The sequence below is a fragment of the Cricetulus griseus genome, chromosome 7 (assembly GCF_003668045.3).
Source record: "Cricetulus griseus strain 17A/GY chromosome 7, alternate assembly CriGri-PICRH-1.0, whole genome shotgun sequence".
NCBI classification, from domain to species: Eukaryota; Metazoa; Chordata; class Mammalia; order Rodentia; family Cricetidae; genus Cricetulus; species Cricetulus griseus.
This window is the reverse complement of record NC_048600.1, coordinates 107442562-107455832: the sequence shown is the minus strand read 5'-3', so window position 1 is coordinate 107455832 and position 13271 is coordinate 107442562. Positions and strand designations below refer to the sequence as shown.

The following is a 13271-nucleotide window of genomic DNA, read 5'->3' as shown; positions in this document are numbered from 1 at the left end:
TTTCTTCCTTCCTTTCTTTCTTTCTTTCTTTGTGGGCTGATAGAATCCAGATCAGATTGCTACTCAGGCCATGCTTCCCTGCAGCAACCTCGTTATATGATAGAAATGACAAGCCTGTGAACCCCAACCCCACCCTGTAGACTTTGGGTTGTCATACTCCCTGGACATGGGAGGACTGTCATAATGGGTGTGCTTCAACTAGACGTGACCTTCTCTTCAAAGTGGCATGTTCCTTCCTGGCAATGCAAGACCCCCACACACACTTCTCTTCCCCTGCAGGCAGCAGGGGAGTCAGAGATAGCCTGGTTACATGAAACCTCCCCCTTCTTCTGAGACCTATAGGAAGGGACCCCCCACAACTCTTCCTTGGGGAACTTGAATTCTCTTCAGAGTCCCCGTCATGTCGTCTGTGTGCCCATAGCACTGGGGCCTGAATGCTTCGGAGAGCCCACACTGTGCTGCTGCCCATAGTGTGTCCATGGCATTAATTCCTTTCTTAATAAATCTCTTACCCCAAAGACAAACCAAAGTGTCTCTCCTTGAGCCACTCCCAGCCTTTAACTCTACACCTGGAAATTGTATGCCATGCTCGTGCTCGTGCTCGTGCATGTGCGCGTGCGTGTGCGCGTGTGTGTATGTGTGTGTGTCTGTGTCTGTCTGTGTGTGTCTGTGTGTGTGTGTGTGTGTGTGTGTGTGTGTGTGTGTGTGTGTGTGTGTGTGTGGTCATGGTTTGTTTCACTGTGCTGGGGCTGTAAGACAGGCCCTCTAGATTTAAAGCAATCCTCCTTCACTGAGCTCCGTCCTCCTCAGCCCAGGGCTCTCTCTAACTGATTCCTTATCGTGGCAAGGGGTACCCCCATGCCAGAAGTGATGTAGAAACCCTGCAGATGGAAGCATGCTGGACTCTAGTGGATGATGAAGAATGGGGTCCCCCACCTCATAGGAGTAAGCACGTGTTTTTCCCATGTGCTGGTAGGTGTGAATGCCAGTCCTGCTTTGACCCCATGGTAACTGTTACTCCCTCTCCTTTATTCATGAACTATTGGTCTGACACCAGTGGTGTGCCAAGTACTGTACTGGGCATGAACAGAGCAATAAGACCTGTCCGTGCTCTCAGGGAGCTTGGTGCCATGTTGACAGATGTTCAGAGAGATAAACCTTGGGGTTGCTGCTTAAGGTGTTACAGACAGCTGTGGGAACCTAGGGGCACTTGGTTTTGTGGGTCTGAAAGGAAGGAAGGAAGAAAAGGAAAGAAGGAAGGGAGGGAGGGAGGAAAGGAGGGAAGGAGGGAGGAAGGAGGGAAAGAAGGAAGGACATTTTGTTTTTTGTACCAATTCTTGTACCCCTAGGGCCCTGGACAGCCTAGGCTCAGAGCAGCTGGTGGGTGGCCTGTGCTGCTCAAGGGTCCCTGCCCGGGCCTTCCCCTGATCTTGATATTCAAGAAGCTAGCACAGCACTAGGGGAGGTGTTCCATCAGATAAACTGCGGCCACTCGGGTTTCTCCTAACTGCCAGGGCTTGTGCCACTTGAGATGTCTGGGTCCTCCCTACTGAGGCACCTCAGGGAGCATGTGTAGGGACTGGATGGGAGCCAGGGCCAGATCAGAGTGGCCCCAGTCACCTTCCATGACTCAGCCTGGTCCCACCCTTTCCACATGAATCAGAACCTCCTAGAGGTGGGGCCCAGGAATTAGCTGGTGAATGCTTCCTCAAGGCTCCAAACATGGGTCCAGTTGGGAAAACCCTGAAGACTGTCTTCACCCACCTTCCATCCTGGGGTGGGGACAAGAGGTTGGTTTCGTCCCCACATGGCAATGTGGGAGTGGGAGCCTTCCATGGCTTGCCCATCGAATGGGTAATCTTCCATCTGGGGCTTCGGCTGTTCTTCTCAATATTGTTTTGTGTTACTCGGCAGGGTCTCATGTAATCTGGCCTTGAGCTCTCTGTAGCTGAAAGTAAGCTTTAACTTGGGATTCTGTTGCCTCCACCTTTGAAATGCTAGTATTTACAGGCATGTCCCACCATGCCTGGCCTCTTCTCCTATATTTAAATCATCTCTAGGTTGCATGTAATACCTAATGCAGTATAAATCTGTAAATAGGCTGTTGAGATGTCTCAGTGGGTAAAGGTACTTGTCATCAAGCCCAACAATCCTAGTTTGAGCCCCAGAACCTACAAGGTAGGAAAGAGCTGTCTTCTGCAAGTTGTCCTCTAACCCCCACAAGAGCCATGGTATGCACAGACACCCCAAATAAATAAATGTAATTTTTTAAAAGGTGTGTGGGTGTTGCCGGGGTGATAGCTCATCAGGTAAGAGTAGTTGGTGCTTTTGCACAGGACTTGGGTTGGGTTCCTAGCACTCAGGTCATGGCTGACTCGACAAGTTCTAGGGGGATCTGGTGCCCTCTCCTGGCCTCTGCAGGCACCAGGCATGCGTGTGGTGCACATACTAGCAAGCAAACACTCATAAACCTTTTTCCCCCTCAAAGGTAATTTCTAATTAAAAGTAAATATGTCTAAATAGTAGACTGCATTGTTTAGGGCATAATGACAAGGAAGAATATATGTAGGTGTTCAGCACAGAAACGGTTTTCCCCTGGAAATTCTCCATGGGGAATTTATTGAATCTGCAGATAGTGTACTTGCAGATACAACACTCAAGCACCCCATCTTTGAGCAGCTCTAATGATAAAGATCCATTTTACTCTGGCCCTTTTCTGTGGCGCCATCCATTTCCTGGAACAGAAATGCATTCTCTTTTGCTTGATTCAGCAAAGAAAGCCGCAGAGTGAAAGGACTGAGTTGTATAACTGCTCAGTGTTGGCTACTACTGCTTGGAGTCGGTGAGATCCTAGAAACCCAAGAAGGAGCATGAGATGAGCCTAGCCCCAGTTGTAAGAAGTAATGGGTAGATCATTGTCTGTGTGTCCCTCTGGCACAGGGACCTGCCCTGTGCACACAGAAAGACTGCCATGGTAGTCTGGTCCCAGAGTGGAGCTGATGGTGGACAGAGGAGCAGCTAGGCATGGGAGATGAACTGAAAGAGAAATTTGCTGTGTAGTTAGTATATTTGCAGATAGTACAGCACAATTAAGACTAAGCTGTCAGATTCAGGCTGTGGTCCCAGAATTCAAATACTAACCGTTGCTAGGCTGGGTGTGGTCTTGCGGCTCAATGGTAGAGTGCTTGCCTAGCATGTGGCAGCCGTGAGTTCTATATCCAACACTGAGAGAATGACGATTTACCACTGTTACAATTCTGTGGATATGCTGAGGATGGAGCTCAGGTATTAGAGGCTTGACTCGAATACACTGATGTAATCCCCAGTGTGGAATAAGCCTGGCAGGTATCCAACACCCGAAGTCCTTGCACTCAAAGGAAATGAAGCCAGGGACCTCATGAGTTCAAGCTCAGCTTCAGCAACATAGCATTTTGGATGATGGCATGGGCTATATGGGACCAAAACCCCTAACTAAAACAGAACTGACTTGGTGACAATATTGAGTCTTCCTAAACTCTGGGCGTCAATTGCTCCATTGAGTGAACTCTTTGATTTCTTTAAACAGAATTTACACTGTACCTCATATAAATACTATATGTACCGGCATGCATAGTTAGTTACCTAGAACCCAGTAGAAGATCCCAGATCTCTAGTTCTGCTGTCTTCCTTTTCCCTGAGGGGAACTTTAAGGCTGACTTTTCAACTATTATAGACAAGCAATACAATGGAAACATTAGGCAGAATTGTAAATGAAAATAAAAACCACGGTAATACTCACACTGTTTTTATTTGCCCATCTTTCCTTCCCGTGCTTCCAGGGCAAGTCATATGTTTGCTGAGTATCCGGGCACGGGTCTAATTTTTGTACCGTGCCCCTTTGGCTTCTCAATTTTCACAAGCAATTCTCCATTGTGGGCCATAGTGGTCATCTTTTTCTTCTTAATTGTTGAATAGTGTTCCAGTGAGTGAATCATTTAGTAATCATTACCCTAATGTAAGTCACTTACATGCTTGCTCAGTTTTTCCCGTGATGAATAACGCTACAGGATGTTTTCATGGATATCATTGCTTCCTTCATTTGGATTATTTCCTCAGAAGGAGATAGCAGGGTTAAAGGGTATGTGTACTTTAATGATCCTTGCCATGAATTACTATATTGTTTTCCAAAGGGTTTTCCTTAAAAAAAAAAAAGATTCTGCTAAGGAAAAAAAATACACACCTAAAAGAAAAGCAAAAAAAAATTATACTACAGAAATTTCTACAACATTTGGATGACGATCATTCCAGAGAGCTCATGATGCTTAGATGTAGATGGAGAGATAAAAATAATTTTTTCACAAAAGGGATCATATTCCTATTCCAGTTTTGCAGACTGGTGTTTTTCTTTTCTTTTCTTTTTTTTTCAACTCAACATGTTCTCGATTTTTCTAATTGGTTCTTTCAGTAGCTGTGCCTGGGTGCTGGAATGATGTAGTAGGGGAATTGCTATAAACCAGACACTGTGACAAGGATTTTACCTGAGTTTAGTTTGTTGAGGCCCAACAAGATCCAGTGAGACACTGTGTCCCTTCCATAAAGTAACACACTCAAAGAAATTGCCCAAGGTCACATGGCCAGGGAGTGGTGGTGGGCTGGCCCTCAAGCCAAATTCTTGGAATCTCTAAAACAGATGCTTATACAAAGTAGTACAAGAGCATATTTTAAGAATGTTTTTGTTTGTTTTTAATTAGCTTTTATTGTGTCTTTTTTTTTTTTTTAAGTGATGCTCCATTGCTGGTTCTGCCTCTGAGTGCCTCCAAGAGGAGAACTGGGGAAGAGGGGTGGGCTCCACAGTATTGACACAGAACTGATCAGACAAGCACACAGTCACTATTGAGGTTAGAAGATGACAGCAGAGGACAAGGAAGGACAGAGGATAGGGAGTAGGGTATTCTTAAAAAATCCAGCCACCCCCAGCTGGGCGCCTTGAGGGAGACATGCTTAGCTCCAAACCAAGAAGAATTAGAAGACAAAAGCCACTTAGAATAGCAGGACAATACAGTACAGGGGTGGGAGGCACTGATTGTCAACCAGGATCAAGGGATTGCCCCCTCCACCCCCTGTAGGCTCCCTCTCAGCCTCCAGTCTGGTCAGAAGGGGCAGGTCTGGGGCTGCCACATGCTCCAGGCAGGGGCTGGATGCAGTTCACTCGTAATTCATGTTTGAGCTCTGTGTGTTGCTGCAGGCTGACACTACTGCTGCCACCTCCTCCTCCTCCCCATCACCTCCTCCTCCCCCATCACCTCCTCCTCCCCATCACCTCCTCCTCCCCCATCACCTCCTCCTCCCCATCACCTCCTCCTCCCTCATCACCTCCTCCTCCCTCATCACCTCCTCCTCCCCCCCACCTCCTCCTCCCCCATCACCTCCTTCTCCTTTTCACTCTTATTTATTTTTAATTATATGCACCTGTGTGTCGGTGTGTGAACATGTGCACATGAGTGAAGATGCCCCTGGAGGCCAGAGGCTTCGGATCCCCTGGACCTGGAGTTACAGGCAGTTGTGAGCCACCTGCTGTGAGGGCTGGGAACCAGCTTGAGTCCTCTGCAAGAACAGTGCCTGCTCTTAGCCACTGTACCACCTCTCCAGACTTCCATCAGTTTCTCTTTTGCATCCTTGGAGCTTCGTTGAGCATTTTGGTCTTAAGAGGTACATTATAGGGGGCCAAAAGGTGAACACCAAGTCCTCTTGTTGTCTTTTATCTTGTAGACTGCACCATGGAGAGTATGGTGGCAGTCCTGGTCTGACTGCATCCTGACAAAGGTATTGGGTTTGTGTGTGGAGGGTATCCACAGTCTGCCCTATGTCACCTGCTAGGCTCTCCACACCATCCTCCAGGGTCTTCTTGTTCTGACTCAGGCCAAGAACACTGCTCGTGTTTCTTTCCTCTGGTGCAGATGGCTTGCGCAATTGTTTCACTGGACACTTTGGTGGCGGCACATCAGAGACAGCCACCTGAGTGGCGGTGTTTCTGGAAGTGAAAGAAAGACAAAGAACAGCAGAAGAACTGAGCTTTTGCAGCTGCTGCTGGGGTTGGGCTGTTTGGTTTGGGGGTTTGTTGGTTAGTTGGTTGGTTGGTTTTGAGACAAGGTCTCATGTAACTCAGTGTAGCATCAAACTAGCTGTGTAGCTGAGATGGCCCTGGATTTCTAATTCTTCTGTCTCCACCTCCCCAGTGCTTGGATTGTAAGAGTGGCCACCATGCCTGGTTCATGTGGTGCTAGAGATCGTCTGAACCCCAAGCTTTGTATATGCTTGATGGCATATACACCAAGGCTTGTGAGTGTGTGATGAAAAGCACACCATCAACTGGACTCCACCCCCAGCCCTAAGCAATGCTAGATGGAATGTCTAGCTAGGTAGACAATGGCAGGCAGATAGATAAGGCAGGCAGATAGATAATTAAGAATGTATTGACTCTGCCTTTCTTGTTGCAAATATTGCTTCCAATATGCTGCCAATATTGTTTTGTTTGTTTGTTTGGAGACAGAGTCTCACTGTGTTGCTTAGGCTGACATTAAACTCAAGATCCTCCCGCCTCTGCCTCCCAGGAGCTGGAATTTATAGTCTTGCTTGTCTCCATGTTACTGTTTTTATCCCTCATAAATTCTTACACTTTTGGAAGTGAGTTTTCTAGAAATTTCAACTATATTTATATAGTTAAGTCCATCTGTTGTTGCCTTGTGACTTTTTCTGCCAGTCCCAAGCTCGTATGTCCATTCTAACTCCAGAGGTTAAGTTGGCTCTCTCTTCCCAGGAAAGGCTACTGTTGATGGATAGGTCCAACTGGATCTGATTTTCCTTCTGTCATTTCCCACCTGTGTGACTAGGAATGTTTCTTCACTCTGAGTTCTGCGTTCCTGGCTAGTGAAGGAGTTGGACCAATTTGTCTATGCATCAGGGGCTCCAGGAAAGATGCACTTTCTTGCCTGCTCCATCAGATCCCAAGAATCCAGATCCCCCAACCTAGGAACATAGTGTAGTCGGCGTCCCATGCCCTCCCACCCCCACCCCAAGCTTCTGCTAGACCTCCTTTAGAGTCACAGGAAGCCAAGATCTTCAATGGCTTCCTGCCCAGGCTGGGAGTAGTCAGTGAGTGAGAGTAGCCAGCAACCTTGACTGCTGGGCTCTAGGAGCCGGTAGTCCTGTCTCTTCCTCTTTGTTGGAGCCCCTACTTAGAATCCAGGCTGAGAAGCACCCCTGATCCACTCACTGCCTCTCTTTGGCAATCCCGGGGACTCCCACAGCCACACTCCTGGACTGGAGTTCAGTTATTTAGCAGCTGGGTCCCCTTAGCGAAGCCACTCATCCTGTGAGTACTCACTGATGGAAGCAGAGATGGGACCTGCCTACAGAGCTGTTGCAAGGGGGTGACAATGACGGATGCATGGGTGGAAAGAGCCTAGAGCTGTGCCTTGTGTAAATGGGAGTGGCTCGTGTGTGGAGGACATCATTGCCAAGTGTTTTCATTGCCATTTACAGCTGTAGGGGAGAAAAAGACTGTCCTGGGGTCTGGGGGCTGGGTCTGAGAATTCAACTGACACAAGGCAGAGTAATAGGAGAAGGCACACAAAGTAACAGCAGCTCAGTGTAGAACAGGACAATGCATAAGAACCCCAAGGCAGCCAGGCAGCGGTGGCACACGCTTTTAATCCCAGCACTCGGGAGGCAGAGGCAAGCAGATCTCTGTGAGTTCGAGACTAGCCTAGTCTACAAGAGCTAGTTTGGGGACAGCCTCCAAAACCACAGAGAAACCCTGTATCGAAAAAACAACAACAAAAAAAAAAACAAACAAAAAAAGAACCCAAAGGCCTAAAGATGCAGAATTGAATGGAACAAAAGCAGTACGTTAGGAAAATGTGATATGGCCTTCTAAAGGACGTGGGCTGGAAGAGTGAACTGGGTGGGGAAGTAACCAGGAATGTAAGGGTGAGCTGGTGAGCTGGGGGAGGTTTGTACAGGTTTCCTTGGGCCTCACACCCCCATCCTAGAGGATGAGAATGACATTGTTCTTCTGGGACAGAGGGGGCATTTTTCAAATAAGATTATCCTTCAAAGGAAGGTCTCACTGTGTAGCCTTGAATGATCAATTCTCCTTCATCAGTCTCTAGAGTGCTGGGATTACAGGTGTGTGGCACTATGCCTGGCTCACACAGGAATTTCATCTACTGTTTTTTTCTTTTCTTCCTAGGTCTGAGGATGAGCCTCAGGTCTCCTGCATGCTAGACAAGCAGTCTACCCCTGAGCTATCTCCCCTAATCCCTCACCTGCTACTTTTAAGGGCAAGAAGGTTGCACACCTTTAATCCCAGCATTTGGGAAGCAGTGGCAGGAGGATCTCTGTGAGCTCAAAGCGAGTTCCAGGACATCCAAACGACATCCAAACGGTTACACAGAGAAACCCTGTGTCACCCCACTCCTCTCTCTCTCCCCAAATTAAAGATAACAAGGAAGGTCAAATTGATCTTCTTCGCCTGCTGTTTTTCAAAGGCCTTTAAATGAAACCAGTCTACTACCAGAGTAGTAGATTTGGGGGCCGCATGTCAATAATTGGCTCACTGTTCTTGGCCATGCCGGCCTTAGGGAATGCAGATCTACAGCTGGAATTCCTGGCGTCTGATGACACACAGATCTGTCATTTCCCTGTCACCAGGAACCCAGGGCTCCTGGAAAATTTTTCTTCCTGGCCCAGTGGAGAACTTGTTGTCTCTTGGGTAGCTGAGAGGGCGTGTGCCACCAGGTGACTGGCAGCCTCCAGGCACAGGGCACCTGCCTGTGAGACTCCTCACGTGAAGGCTGTGTTCTTCCCTTCTCCCAACAGGTCTGACAGGAACAGCCTCATTTCTCTGGTGGCAGATCAATCTAGAAAGGGACCAATCCTGCCCCTGCCTCTCAGCCCTGATACCTGAAGTGCCCCTGGCCATACTTTTCCTTTACCCGACTTCTGGATTTTGCCTCTTCTGGTTCCCTTCTAGAAACTTCAGGTCATTCTGACTCAGCCTGGGGCTGCCCTCTGTTTCAGGACGTTTGCTCATGATATGTGGAAAATATGTCACTCTTTTATTCTGATGGGTGTAATAAAGAGCTGGAATGGCCAATAGGTAGGCAGGAGATGTTAGGCAGGACTTCTGGGCAGATCTAGGAACTCTGGGTTAGAATCTAGCTCAGGGCAGAGTTGGCCAGCAACACGGAGAAGCAAGTCGGAAGAACAGGCGGAGGAGAGGTCCAGAGCCATGAGGCAAAATGTATATTAATAGAAACTGGTTAATTTAAGCTATAAGAGCTAGTTGGGAACAAGCCTAAGCTAAAGTCAAGCTTTCATAATTAATAATAAGTCTCTATGTCATTACTTGGGGGCTGGCGGTCCCCAAAGTCTGTCAAGAAAGAACAGCCCTGGAATAGTCCTGGAACCTGACCAACTCACACAGGCCTGGATGCTTTGCTGAGCTTTCTTGTAATTAAGACCCCAGGGAGAAGCCAGCACCCTGAGCCCTGGCAGCACTGTGGAGAGCTTAAAGGTAGGGGGATCTCAGCTTTTGGTCATTAAGGAAGTTGCCATGGAAATGCCCCTTCTTCCAGCCTCCTTCAGATTAATGGTAATGAACAGTAGGGGCTGGAGAGATGGCTCCTATGTTAAGAGTGCATACTGCTCTTCCAGAGGGCCTGAGTTCATTCCCAGTACCCACATCTGGTGACTCACAACTGCCTGTAACTCCAGGTCCAGGGAAATCTGGCACCCTCTTCTGGACTCCACAGGCATCTGCACTCACATGTACATACCCTGCCCCCAACACATAATTAAAAATAAAATAACTTTCTAAAAAAGCTAGGAAGCCAAGACAGGTAGGAGTTTTTGAGGCCAGTCTGGACTATATGGAGAGTACCATGCCAGCCAGGACTAAGCAGTTAAATGTTGTCTCCAAAGAGTTCAAACAAGCCTGGCTTTGGTATCCCCTACCTTTAATCCCAGCACTTGGGAGGCAGAGGTGGAAAATGATCAAGGTGTCACTTACCTGCCATCTCGGCCCCTGAGAAGCTGAGGCAGTAGGATCTTGAGGTCAGGATGAAGACGAAGCAGCAGCAGTGGTCGAAGAGGAAACCACAAGAAGGGGGAAGATATCTACTAAACACACAAAGATTTCCCACAACTCTCTATAAAGGCAACCAGATTTTTAAAAAATGGACAAAAGATTTGAGTAGACTTTTCTCCAAATTAAAAAAAAACACATGAAAATATGTTCAATATCGCTGGGAGGAACTGGAAATCAAAACCACAGCGAGACATCACTGCATACCCAGTAGAACAGGTATCATATATTTCATTCAAAAACAAGAAAAATGCCAGGTGGTGGTGGAGCCCGCCTTTAATGCAAGCACTCTGGAGGCAGAGGCAGGTGGACTTTCTGAGTTCGAAGCCAGCCTGGTCTACAGAGGGAGCTCCAGAACCAGGGCAGAAGTTCACTCTTGGTCATTCTTGGCCACATAATGTGTTCAAGGCCAGTCTATGCTACATTTGAGACCCTGTCTCAAAATGAATGAATGAGTGAGTTCATGAATGAATGAATGAATGAATGAGTAAAGTTAAACTTATAGTTAACATACGAACTAGCAATTTTATTTCTGGGTGTACACCCAAGAGAATGAAACATATGATCACACAAAGACTTGTGCACAGCAGTACTACTGTAATAGCCACAAGCCATCAACTGATAAGTGGACAAATAATAAAATGTAGTGTATTCACTCATTCATATAGTGGAATCTCATTCAGCAATAAAAAGAGATAAAATAGGGCCTTTGAGATGGCTCAGTCAGGACAGACACTTGCCACCAAGCCTGATGACCTGAGTTCAAGTCCTGGGACCCACACGGTAGAAGGAGAGAACCCCTGCAAGTTGTCCTTTGACCTCCACATGTGGCTGTGGAAAGCACGCACGCGCACACACACACACACACACACACACACACACACACACACACACACACACTATTTGAAAAAAGATGAAGTACATACATTGTGAATGGACCTCGACACATTATAAAGACATAAAAGGTCACATTTGTATGATTTCATGTGTATCAAATGTCTAGAATAGGCACACTCACAGAGACAGAAAGACTAGTAGTTTGGGGAGAGCAGGATGGGACAGGATAAGGGATGACTAATGGGTGTGAGGTTTCTTTTGGAGGTGACAGAAGTGCTCTGGAATTGGAGAGTAGTGACAGCCACGTGAATGAATTAAAAAAAAAAAAACCAAAAAAAAAAAAAAACCCAAAAAAAAACCCCACTGAACTATACACATAAAATGGTGAATTCTGTCATATAAAATGTTTGTAAATTGGGCTGGTGAGATGGCTCAGAGGTTAAGAGCACTGACTGCTCTTCCAGAGGTCCTGAGTTCAATTCCCAGCAACCACATGGTGGCTTACAACCATCCGTCATGAGATCTGGTGCCCTCTTATGGTATGTAGATATACATGGAAGCAGAATGTTGTATACATAATAAATAAATAAAATCTTTTTAAAAATGTTTGTAAATTACCCATTTAAAAAATCCATACATATAAAGTGCTTATAAAGCTGTTGAATTCATGGCCAGCCTTGGGAAATGTTAGTCATTCAGTATAAACTCCTCTAGATTTATGGGCTGGACAAAGAAACATCACCCAAACAGACTGTGGCCTTTAGAGATTATTTTATTATTTAAAAAACTTTTTTATTTATGTTTTACGTGTTTGGGTGCTTTGCCTGCATGTATGTCTATGTGCCATGTGTGCCTAGTATCCCTGGAGCCTAGAAGAGGGTGTCAGATCCCCTGGAATTGGAGTTACAGATGGTTGTGAGCTACCATATGGGTGCTGGGAATTGAACCTGAGTCCTCTGGAAGAACAGTGTTCTCAACTGCTGGGCCATCTCTCCAGGCCCAAGATTTTTATTTCTTAAAGATTTGTTATTTTTTAAATTCACTTTTTATTTTTGTGTATACATGTGAGCCTGCCTGAATTGGTGTACTGTGTGTGCAGCAGCCAGCGGATGCCAGAGTCGAGAATCAGAGCCCCTGGAAGGGAAGTTGCCCGCTGTTGTGAGCTGCCCAGAGGATACTGGGAAGCAGCTCTTCTGCAGTAGCAGTAAGTGCTCTTAACTCATGAGCCATCTCCCCAGGCCTGAGGTTATTTTATCTTATTTATTTTGGGACAAGGGCTCACATGGTCCAAGTCAGCCTCAAGCTGGTTGTGTAGTTGAGAATGACTTTGAAAACCTGATCCTCCTGCCGCCACCACCCAAGTGCTAAGATTACAGGCTGGCAGCACCTTGCCTGGCTTCCTATAGTAGTTCTTGCTACTGCCACAACGAATATCCACAAACTGTGGCTTAAAGTAACACAACAGCCTTATCTAACAACCAGAGGTCAAAGGTCAGTAGTGGTTAATTCAAGTTGTCAACAGAGCTGTGTTCCTCCTAGGGGCTCTAGGAAAAATCCTCCATTCTGGTCTGTTACAACTTCAGTCTGTGCCTTTTCCTGGCCCTGGGCTACCACCGCGTGCGGGTAACACCACACCACCCTCTCTGACCCTGACTCTTCTCCCTCCTTCTTTAATGAGTTTTGGGATTAAAGGGTCAGTGAATAATCTGGGATAATCTTCAGATCTCAATCTTCTTAATCCCATCTGACAAGTCCCTTTTGCCATATAAGGCAACACATTTCACAGCTTCCTGCAATTAAGACAGGCACATCTCTGGGAAGTCTACAAGCTGCTTAAATGAGAACAGTTCTAGTGGCTTTGAGTGTTCTGGGCCTTAACTCTAATCCTTTTCATCTGTGCAGGGTTAAGAACCCTTCCGTATGACACTCTTTTTTTCTCCTTGAATTGATCCCGAGGAATCAACGAGGTACTGAGCCTACACAGTAAGAGAGGGAATAGCACTCAGGGACACACTGGGCAGGGTCACACAGACACAAAGAGACTCAGTCAGGTTCAGAGCTTTCATCATTTTGTTTTCTTTAAATATTTACTTATTTATTTTGAAGCAGGGTCTCACTATGTAGGTCACAGAACTCCCGCCTCTCTACTTTCCAAGTACGGGGATTAAAGGTTTGTGGCACCATGCCCAGGTAATTTTTTATTTCTAAAAGATAGACATTTTTGTAAATTTCATTTATTTATTGCATGTGTGCTTCCACATCAGGAGAGCAGAGGGCGACCTACAGTGGTCAGTTCTCTCCTTTCACC

General features: G+C 46.5%; 1 long non-coding RNA gene across 1 annotated transcript; it reads right to left on the bottom strand.

Moving 5' to 3' along the window:
* Positions 1 to 2583: 2583 nt before the first annotated feature.
* Positions 2584 to 4015, bottom strand: LOC118239175. The gene is made up of 2 exons (XR_004770841.1): positions 3142 to 4015; positions 2584 to 3036 (listed from the first exon to the last, which is right to left on the bottom strand). It is a non-coding gene; the product is annotated as an uncharacterized LOC118239175 (long non-coding RNA).
* Positions 4016 to 13271: the final 9256 nt, after the last annotated feature.